The sequence below is a fragment of the Macrobrachium nipponense genome, chromosome 32, assembly GCF_015104395.2.
Source record: "Macrobrachium nipponense isolate FS-2020 chromosome 32, ASM1510439v2, whole genome shotgun sequence".
Taxonomy (NCBI): domain Eukaryota; kingdom Metazoa; phylum Arthropoda; class Malacostraca; order Decapoda; family Palaemonidae; genus Macrobrachium; species Macrobrachium nipponense.
Genome location: NC_061094.1, coordinates 24,113,064 through 24,124,749, shown reverse-complemented (window position 1 = coordinate 24,124,749; position 11,686 = coordinate 24,113,064).

Sequence of the window (11,686 nt, the reverse complement as noted above, 5' to 3'; positions counted from 1 at the left end):
TCAGAGTCGTTAGCCATTGCTGTATCTGACTCTGTCACTCAGTCTGAAAATACAAGAAATGTAAAATGAAAAATAGCTTAATAGAAGCTTAAGATAATGTATGTACTTGATGATAGGCTATAGCAGAAAATTGTATAACTTTCCATTTGTTCTGTGGAGGGGAGGTTTGGCTCTAATTTTGAAACACCCAGTATATATTATTATATTCGAGCTACAAATGTCCTTTAATATCTAATTCGCTCTACCTCGGAATTAATATATTTTCATATATGTAAACTGAATAGGAATTTTTTATTTGATAATAATTTCGTTCTCTCGTGGGTTCGAACCACTGACCGAGACAGAGAATATATCAGAACTTCAGTGATGTTATCGATTCGGCTAACAAGTGAGGTTATAAGTTTATACCAACTCCGAACTTACAAATCATCGTCGAACTCAGGTATTCTTAATTAGAATCGATATCCAACCCCCTCAACCATGTTAACAAATTCGAAGAATTGTTGTGCAGAACGATGAGACTCTAGTTCCTTCAAGTATGCTAAGTATGTTTGATGAAGCTTCTTCTAGAAGATGTTTGTCATGCGGGCAAATAGTCGGATATCTAGATCTATTATTGCAGGTTGCAGATTACTAGAAATCCTACTGGAGTAATCTCAAAGACCGGCTGTGCAGAATGAAGAGACTTTAGTTTCTTCAAGTATGCTATGTCCCTTGATGGAGCTTCTCCTAGAAGATGTTTGTCATGCAGGCAAAAAGTCGGATATCTAGATCTATTCTCGCAGGTTGCTGATTTCTAGAAATCCTGTTGGAGTAATCTAGAAGACCAGCTGTGCAGAACAAAGAGACTTTAGTTTCTTCAAGTATGCTATGTCCCTTGATGAAGCTTCTTCTAGATGTTTGTCATGTGGGCAAATAGTTGGATATCTAGATCTATTCTTGCAGGTTGTTGATTTCTAGTAATCCTGTTGGAATAATCTAGAAGACCGGCTGTGCAGAAAGAAGAGACTTTAGTTTATTCAAGTATGCTACGTCCCTTGATGAAGCTTCTTCTAGAAGATGTTTGTCATGCGGGCAAATAGTCAGATATATAAAGGTTGCTGATTTCTATAAATCCTGTTGGAGTAATCTAGATGACCGGCTGTACAGAATGAAGAGACTTTAGTTTCTTCAAGTATGCTATGTCCCTTGATGAAGATTCTTCTAGAAGATGTTTGTCATGCGGGGAAATAGTCGGATATCTAGATCTATTCTTGCAGGTTGCTGATTTCTAGAAATCCTACTGGAGTAATCTAGAAGACCGGCTGTGCAGAACGAAGAGACTTTAGTTTCTTCAAGTATGCTATGTTCCTTGATGAAGCTGCTTCTTCTAGAAGATGTCTGTCATGCGGGCAAATAGTCGGATATCTAGATCTATTCTAGCAGGTGGCAGTTTTCTAGAAATCCTACTGGAATAATCTAGAAGACCGGCTGTGCAGAACGAAGAGACTAGTTTCTTCAAGTATTCTATGTCCCTTGATGAAGCTTCTTCTAGAAGATGTTTGTCTATCACATGACAGACTGAAAATCAAGTTTTCGATATCGTTGGCTTATGTGGTGAATGTTAAAACTTTCTTCAGCAGCATACTTGAATGTTGAGATAAGCAAGAACCCTCACAACTTCATATCGATAATATGCTTATTCATACACAAGAATAAAAATATGTATAAGTCTAGTGTAGCCTTTTACGCCTTCTATGGCAGAGGAGCTCCACAGTCATTCATGACTGACAACTGTGAGGCTGACAGAAAAAGTCTTGACCCACAGCAAACCATTCCCTATGTATTTTCCATCTGCTTCAGCAGGTACGGCGCTCGCTATTGGATTCTAAACATAGAATTCAAAAGGATAATCGTCACGACCTTATGGCTATCATGAAAAGTTCATTGATGTGTGGCAGTCTCTCCGATCCTGTTTTCTCATGGCTACACATCCTATTTTTAAAAGGTGATGTAAAATAGTCCTATGTTTTAGAAGCATTGAAGAACAGTATTTCAGCTATCTGTCTTCTATAATTTCCTTTTTTTCAGTTCAATAAAGTGTAAAGTCAGTCACCATTGATTATAATTCAACAAGTTGCTATGAAATCAATGGTCTTAGATCCTCTTGAATGAAGAGTTGAACAGAATTGAAAAGAATATTTACTCTATCAATAAGTTTACTTTTCAGATTACAATGTTGTATAACTTGCTGTTTAATTAACCATTTTAATATCCATTTTGCATATTTAAACCTTGTTTTAATGTGAACATATTTTCTTAACTTTCAGTTCTGTGGCATCCTTGGTTGAAAGAAAGAAAGATTGGGCAACAGCTTTTCGAGCTGGTACATTGTTACGTGAGCACCAAACAAATAACTTCTGCGGGTCAACAATTGCATAATCAAGGATATTGTTCTCAGTAGGTAAGGATTCTCAAGTACAGTATACGGGTAATAATTGTCATTACATCATTTAAGAAAGTACACTTACATGAGTCTGCATGCAAGTTCAACTGATGCTACTTTTTACTTTCCTTGAGAGATGCTGAGGGTGGGTTTGGGGTTGGGAGGATGTTATTGCTATTAAATCCCACAAAACAAAAGTTCTCTCGCTATGCAAGTGATGACACTGCCTTGACCTCTTACTGAAAATGGTGGTCTCTGCTCTTAATAGAGCAGATCTATAGGCGTGCATGCTCTCATATGTATATGTATGTATGTATGTATGCACACACCGCACATATATATATATATATATATATATATATAATATATATATATATATATACATATATAATATATATATATATATATATATATATATATAATATATATATAGACTAATAAAAATGTTGAAAAACTGCTTATATAAGGAATAGGAAAGAATAAGTGGTATCAAATAGCTGAGAGATGTTCCAGTTTAGAAACCTCTATACTAACATAAAAATACTATGGGTCAGAGGTCTCTGGATGTTTTGCAATTATTGTATTGATTGATCTGGCAAACATAATTTGTCAGTAAAAGTGTATAAACTAGCCTAGTGTAGACTAACAAACCTTTATAACCTTATCCTTACTGGCTCAGGATGACTGGTCACTAGCCTATAGTAGCTAATGGTCATTGATTTTCAAAATTTAGGCCGCTAGTCTAACCTGATAAAACCTTTATAACTTAACCTTCATGGACTAATTGGTCAATAACCTGTGTTCACTGGTCATTGGACTTCAACACTTGGGGCACCAGCCTAACCTAACCACACCTTTCTACACTAACCTTCATGGGCTAACTGTTCACTAACATATGGCTACAGGTATCCCACTTGAAAATTTGTTACCCACGAAACACCCACCTGTAGAATTGACCCCAAAATATCCCACCTGTAGAATCATCGCCCTGAAGGACTTTTTGGGGTGACAATTTTACAGGCGATCTGGTATAAATATCTTTGTATGTCTAAGGTATGTCCAACTACCTTGGGTAGTCTTTTCTCATAATAATATAATAAGCTTTTTCGTTCACTAGGCTTAGTTATAGTTTATGTTAACTTTTCCAGAACTCTAAGGTCACTGGATAATTCGATGACAGTTCAGATTTCATGACAAATTTGTCATATTAGGCCTAATATGCATGTGAATATAAGACTACACAAATGGATATTGTCGGGCATTTTTAACTTTTATTCTTAGCATAACCGAAACTACTATGAAATTCAGGGCCTCTGTAACACAGTTTTTTTGCAATAACTTTTAATCTATGCATTTCATAAATATAACGCTTATTCAGAATACACATTATATCTACACATAAATTTTGACTGTATTCTGCATTACGTAGATTGAATAAATTTTGGTACTTATAATGTAAAAGTGACTTTTTTTTTAAAAAAAGGTTTCCAACACACTCGTTGCGTAACTTATGACAGCATTTCATCCGTCTTTCTCGATGGATGATTGGCTATACGTAACGAATTCTAGAGCTCTGGCAACAATGACGTAAAAATTTAAATACAAGCAGTACACCTTTATGAAGTCTGAAACCTCTCCACTGATAATTGTCAAAATGAACAAACCAACAAAATATGTTAATAAATACAAAAACACTTCGATTATTAGTCTAACTCCCAAAATAAACGTCCTAAGAAATTACAGTCTACTTTATAGGTCACAGTCAGATTGACAAGATGTAGAGAATAGTTGGTAATTTTCAAAAACATAGTAGACACGCTTGATTTGATAACTGCTATATCCAATGTCAAGCAATTTTTATTTATTGGCTATCTACCTATTTACTGAAAAAAATAGCCGGTACCGTATTTTGGCTTTAAACCTTCACTAATAATTATCGTCAGAATGATGACTTCATGAGGCTCCACCCACTTTCGCCTCGTTATAATTCAGGAGAACACTGAAGGCTATCATGGGCATTGTTGGAGTAGAAAATTTAACTTCTGGCTATAAAAACTCATTTCTCGAGTAATTGTAAGAAGTTCTAAATGATCCTCAAGGATCCTAGCAGTTGGCCTAATCGTTTAATTCATGCATATTACTGCTATTACTACTGTTGCTGCACTACTGCTACAGTAGTATTACTACGCTAGCACAGATACCCCACCCACTTCTATGTATTGTTCCGCCATTCATAAAGTCTTTATATCCAACACGGTCGTACGGCCTAAAGAAGAAAAAAATTATATCGCATTATCCATTGGTCTGCTGGAGATTTTAGAACATATAAGCTTGTATTTACTTTGGATAAAAATCTTATTTTAACCAAAATAGTTATATAAAGACCTTTACTTACAATCTCTCTCTTTCTCTCTCTCTCTCTCTCTCTCTTGGTGGCACAGTGAATAGTTAATGGAAATGTTCAAAATCCTGAATGACATTAATAGTATTATAATCACATTACGCTAAATACAAATCAGACCATAAACATTGGATTTAAACTAGAAACTGAATAATTACCTATTCAGGCTATAGTAAGTATGACCAAGGGCTTTCTCTTGACTGTATAAAGTTGCAAGTCGTAAGACAAATGCAGTTTTGCAACCACGGGGACAATTCCAAATCCTGTTAGCCATTCTTGACTGCTATGGGTTTCAGAGCCGATGGAACAAGGTGAATGAGTTTCTGTCTGGTGGATGGGCAGGGCAACATTTCGTAAAACGGTGTTTACCTTGCTTACTTAATGTTTTCGACTCTTGGCTCGCAATCATTGGCCATGGCGTCGGCTAGATAATTTTTATTCTATAAAAATTAAAACTATCTGGTTTAGGTTATTGATAATGCTGACAAAATTTGTGTGTGGTTGTAAAATATGCATATGTGACCTTTCAGCTACATCCGATGCTTTGATAAGGAGCATAGTCCAAAAAACTGTGTTACAGAGGCCCTGAATCTCATAGTAACCTATCCTAACTCAACATAACCTACCCTAACCAAACTAGACCCGAGACTATTTATTAGACTTAATCATACCCTATATAGACTTGAGTCGATGAAAGGCTCTTGTGCTGAAACATCCTGAAATGATATTTACCTTCTTAATATGTCCTGCTTTAATTCCGTTTTTGTTCCATTTCTTCTAACTTATTTGTTTCAAAGGTTGAATGACCTTGTAGTCCCTGTGCTTGGCGCAAGCCTAAATCCAATATTCAATTTAATTCAATTTTTAATGTTCTTAATCAATATTCAATTAAATTTTTAGTAGGTTCTTAATGGAATCATCTTAATTAATTTAATGTTTGAAAAAGGCTATCTGTTGTACGTGAATTTTTTTATTAGAGTACATTTTTACAGATTTCAATTCCATCGAAATTACAATTCGCAATGGTTGATTGATGTTGGTTTAAATACAACAAAATATTTTTCCAATCTATATCAAGCAGAGATATCAATACCAGAATTACTTAATTGGCTGGCAACTTGCAATAGGATTGAGATGGACAGGCCTGTCTTATTTATTTCTTAAAATACTAATCTCAAAGATGCTACAGACTTGAACTTTCATTACCAAGCAAAGTTCAAGATTTTTAACATATTTTTCATATATAAATTTTCCCTGTATTTAATGGTGATAGTTTGATTTCTTGTGATAATGGCCCTTTAGCATACTATATATATATATATATATATATATATATATATATATATATATATATATATATATATATATATATATATATTCTTTTGTCTAAAAGCGTATTTGACTGAGGTTACTACCTAGACTTATGAGGGAGCCTTTGTCATGAAAATTTCTTGATATTTCTTGTTTCACAACACATGCATGATTATTTATTCCTAATAGATCTCTGTTCAATATATACAGTATATAATGCAGTTTAACATCCTTTCTCAATTAGGCTATATGTGACCAAAGAATAGAAGGGGCGTGACATACTTATCATGTTATGACCCCATACCCCCGGGAATATTTTGGGGAAATGCTGGAGCAGATTTTGTGTAGGCCTGTGAATTCTGTCCAGGGTAACTTAATGAAAGAAAAAAATTCAAACACTTATCCCTATGGCTACTCATCCAGGAATGATAGAACTATTGGCTTTTTCCTCAAATTGCCACTTCCCTCAATTCCTCATTTACTGCATGGCCATAATAAGGTTGTAACGTCCCGACTGAGTACGTCTAAAGTAGAATAAAAATAATTTAAGGGCAGGCCTATGACCCTACAGTTCATTGAAAAGGTTTTCATATAGCCTAGCGATTTACTCTTTAAATATCGTTAGCGCCTAAAAATTTACAAGTTGCCGTAAATAAAATGGTACAATAATAATAATCGCCTGTTTGTTTACAAATCGAATATGATATTCGAGACCCGCGCAATGAATCATACAATTTGCATACGAAAGTGTTATACTTCATCAGTTTTCATTATCCATTAAACTAGATTTTTATAAATGAGTTATTTTTAGGCAACAAAAGTATTTCATAAATAAATTGATCGAAAAAAACTCGTGGCATGCATATAAAATTGTCTCTCAAGAATAATAAAAATATACATATCTAGGGATAATTATCATACATGAGTAAGAATCAATGCCAGGATAATGACGTCATTGTCTCAGGCGAATTCTGACCGCTGATTGGTCCTATTTTCTCCCGTGAGCCGAGTCTTAACACAAATCACAAATATGCAACCCGGACCACAGAATCGGTAGATGGGCACGTAAACCACTAGTTCAACGAGGAACTCGAATACCCGATAATTTAAGTAGAAAAACTTATATTATGAGGCTCCCATCTTTTTCACATTTTTGAGTCCAACTTACTTCACCATTAAAAAATTCCATATAACTGAGAATCATTTATGAAACACTTAAGTCAGCATGCAAAATGTCTAGTAAGCGTATAATAAGAACTACTGTTATATTCAGTGTGCAATAACCACACATACCTCATCACTGTGTGGCTCTACACTGAACCAAGGAAGATTCCATTCGGAATAAACGACAGAAGACGCGAATAATGAAAGAGTCATCATCTAACACTCTGACTAACCTAGAATACTAATGCCCCTGGAGTGCAGTATGGATGAGTATGACGCGCATTCTGATGTATAAAAGATTCTCCCCAACTCCTCTTCCCTTCTTTGCCTTTCGTCCTTCTGCCCTTGTGGACAGTGAGGCAATCCCACACCTTTTTTTTTTTTTTTTTTCCATCTCTTTATTTGTCGAACAGGTTGTAAAATATTCACTTTTTAAAAGTTCATTTTCCTTCTTGGCCCGTGACCTGGTAGGCCTAATTTGAAGAGAAGCTAAAATAATTAAGGAACGTCCCATTGCAAAAGCTGGTTATAAATTATATACAAATAGACCAGAATAGAAAAGAATGCAGTCCATAAAAAAGTCAAGACCAAACACACACAAAAAGAGAGGATGATACTCCCTCTCACAACATCAAAAACGACCTTCTACGCCCGGTAAAAATATGTTCTTTATTAATATTACGAATGAAGAGTAACGGCGAGCAGGTGTTGTGTCCGTTTCCTGACATACCGCAACATACTCTTTTCTCTCAATGAAGGGCATATGATCGGCAATGCCAGAAGCCAGGATACGACAGATGAGGAGCCCTGACTCCACCGAATGCTACAGCGATGAAGTGCGAGTTGGTCGAGAAAGGGAAAGTAGTATTTAAAAGAGGTAGAAAGGGGGCTATGTCGGGTGCCTGGCACGGCTGAGGTCAGGGTGCCAAGAAAAAGGAGGACAGACACGGAGATAAGAAAGGAGGAGAGCATACAGCGTAGAGGGGAATGGGGGCAACAGAAAAGTAGTGTGAGGGCTACAGGAGGGAAGTAAATCTGGGGGGGAAATGACAGGGCGAGAGATATAGTCAAGAGGGGAAAGGGATCCAGTCAGTCTGCTCCCAAACATTGACACACACACACACACACACACACACACACACAGAGAGAGAGAGAGAGAGAGAGAGAGAGAGAGAGAGAGAGAGAGAGAGAGAGAGAATGAAAATAATACTCAATTGTTGGAAGGATGAAGGATTTGCATTTGGGAAAGAAAATTTGAATTTTTGAGGAAGAGACTAATAATAATATAACAAGAGCTATTCCGGAAAAATTTATTTTTAAATAACCTGCAAAATCATAAAAAGGTAAATTTAAAGAAAGAGGGCTAAGTGAGAAGAAATCACAAGAAATGGATGAATAGTGAAAGGAAGAAAGCCATGCAGTTGGGGCCATCAGACCAGGCAAAGACTTACTGACACCTACAGTGTGCCACAGACGGCACAATGTGATTGATAACTCCTCTTGGCTTACGTACTACAACGAGTTCGTGACTGAATATAGAAGTGGCGGAGTAAGGCAAAATACATTACTATATTTTCTATGCATGTGTAGAAAACAGGGACGAAAAGCTGCCAGCTTTATCCAATTTGCCAAATGGAAGAAAGTTCAACACTTTGGGTGACCGACCCAAAGTAGATAAAAGCAATCACTTAAAAAAATAAAGGGACATGATATTGATGGTAATGATTGTAAAAAGGCATTCTGCAAGCGGTAAAAAAAAACCAAAGAATTAGTCCATGTGAATCTATGTTCAGCGGGATAATAAAAAACGGCTCGGATCTGTAAAGGTCCTGACGCTCGATGATTAATGTTTACTGAATAACTGAGCATCGGCTCCTATATTAATTCATCTGTTAAATGTTGCCCTCATGATAAAAAGGGGTCCTGGAAAGCGTAGCCACGAAAGAAGGGACATCACATTCAGTTACAGACATTCGAACTATTCGGTCTCATTTAACTTGAGAATTATGTACCTTCCACCTAGAAACTATAAAATTTTTGCTACATTTACCTGATCGCTTCCATTTCTACGGCTAGAAATTATCCTCTCCTGTCTACTATTCTTTTATATATATATATATATATATATATATAATACACACACACCTATACTACATATATAATATACATGTATTGGCCACCACGAGTTGAGGACGAAAGAATATTTGCTGGAATATTTGCTACTTAAAATTGAGAAGCGTTCAAGGTCACCCAAACATTAACGGCATTTGTTCTTTTTCTCCTTTTGTATTTCGAACTTTTGTCTTAAAGACAACACCATTGTCGTTCAACATCTTTTATTTATTGTTTTGTGACTGAAATAAAAAAAAGGTTGTTTGGCCTCCACATCAAAATCAAACGTACTACTCAAATACAAAGTGGATGGCGCTCAGAACAACTTAGATAAGTGACCGACAAACTTCACATGTCAGGCTTCCAGAGTGAAGACGTGCTGGGGACGAGCAAACAATTTGTTTATAATGACATTGGCCTCAGCGGTTGCAATGACTTCGCGTAAATAGGCCCTACAAAAAGAAAGCTACTTCAACGAACAAAAACAAACGGTAGAGAATCTATATCACGTGCCACGACGACGCTCTCGGGCGCTTGCTTCTATGCATACCCAATGACGCGATTTAAAGTATTACCTATGAAAAGACGCTGCTAAGGCTAAGAAGTGATAACTGGTTTGAGTAGAGTAAGAAGAGAAATGGGAGTATGAGGCACATTCCTGGTCTCTCTCTGGGGAGGGGGGGGGGGGACTCCTCCTCCTCCTCCTCGGTCTTGGGTGCGGGATGGTTGTGGGCGCGTGGGGCACGGGGGATGGAACGAGCCACAGAATAGGAGGGGGGCAGTTATAAGGGAAGGACGGCCAGTGTGTGTGTGTGTGTGTAAGTGAGTGAGTGTATGCGTGCGTCTTGTATATTATAGCCCCGTGCCAAGACCGGTTTGGGTGGAGACCATTCCCTAGGCGTCCTTCCTTCTTCCTTTCCTTCATCCCGATCTCCTCATAGTGGCCTCTTCATGGCTTTAGTCATGTCATTGTCGGACTGCTATTAATAACCAGCCTCCTGAGCTTTGTTCTTCTTGAAGTACCAGGAATCTCACCTTGAAATATTCCTGCTCTTTTATTCGTACGGGGCTTTTGAAGTTTATTGTTTATCGCTTTCATGCCACACTACAAACTCACATCTTCGATTTCTAGAGAAAAGATGAAATTAGGCCGATTACAATACAATATAAGGGCGGATAAAGCCGCAAGGACCTTTATGCACGTTTTATCTCTATTTTATATAAAATATATTCCTTCCTATCCTTCTGCTGCATCAGCATTTTTTCTGCAATGTTTATATTCAAATTATGACCGCTTCAACAGAATATAAGCCAATCAAATTCTGGGGTGTGTAAGTGAACATTCCTGGAAGAGTCATTACTGAATATATAATACGTACACAATCAAGAATACAACCTGTCTTCCAATATCTTTTTGGGTTTGTAGGAATCCACTTACCGAGTGTGGTTATCGAAGAGGATGTCGAGACGAACCTCCTCCTGTGGCCGAGGGAACAACTACTTTCCAAAGCCTGGAAGAAGCATTCGGAGGAAGGTGCAGCAGCAATGTTGAGAGGCAGAGTGGGCTATATTGCGAACGCCGGAGAAACGAGAACACCACTTAATTTCCTCAGCAGAAGTTGTTTCTTCCCTTTACTCTTAAATATTTTTGTTCTTTTCCTCACTGGTAGATTATCTATCGATTCCTTTTAATAATAAGTCATACTTCAAGTTTTTATTTCACATGGATTTTATTGTTTGTAGAAAGTTGGATTAGTTGAAACCAGATTTTTCATCGCAAATTTCGGTTATTCTTGATTCTGACAATCGATGCAAATGTTCAAACAACTTTTACGAGGAAAATTCCGCTTCTATTTTAACGGGTCGGAGATGAACAACACGTGTTTACAGCTCAGAAATATGCCCTTCTCATTTTGTATCTTACGTACATTCACATATTTACCGAGTTACTTTTAAAAAATTATCAAGAACCTTCTGTAAATATTGTTGTGACTACTTTCCATATATCTTTTATATCAAATATTTCTTTTTTTACAGTGAGATACATCGTTTACATCTAATTAAATTATGATAATAAATACTTCGGTTAAAGATATTAGCTTTTTGAACGTTTTACATACCTAACGAGGGAGAAGCAACATAGGAAAACGTATTAGTTCTTTAAAACCAACATTCTTTATGTTTCTCCAAGACAAACTAAGGGATTACATTTACCAGAAGCAGTTTTCAGTTGGTAATGTCGGTAGAGTAACGGAAAATACTTTCCACAAGAA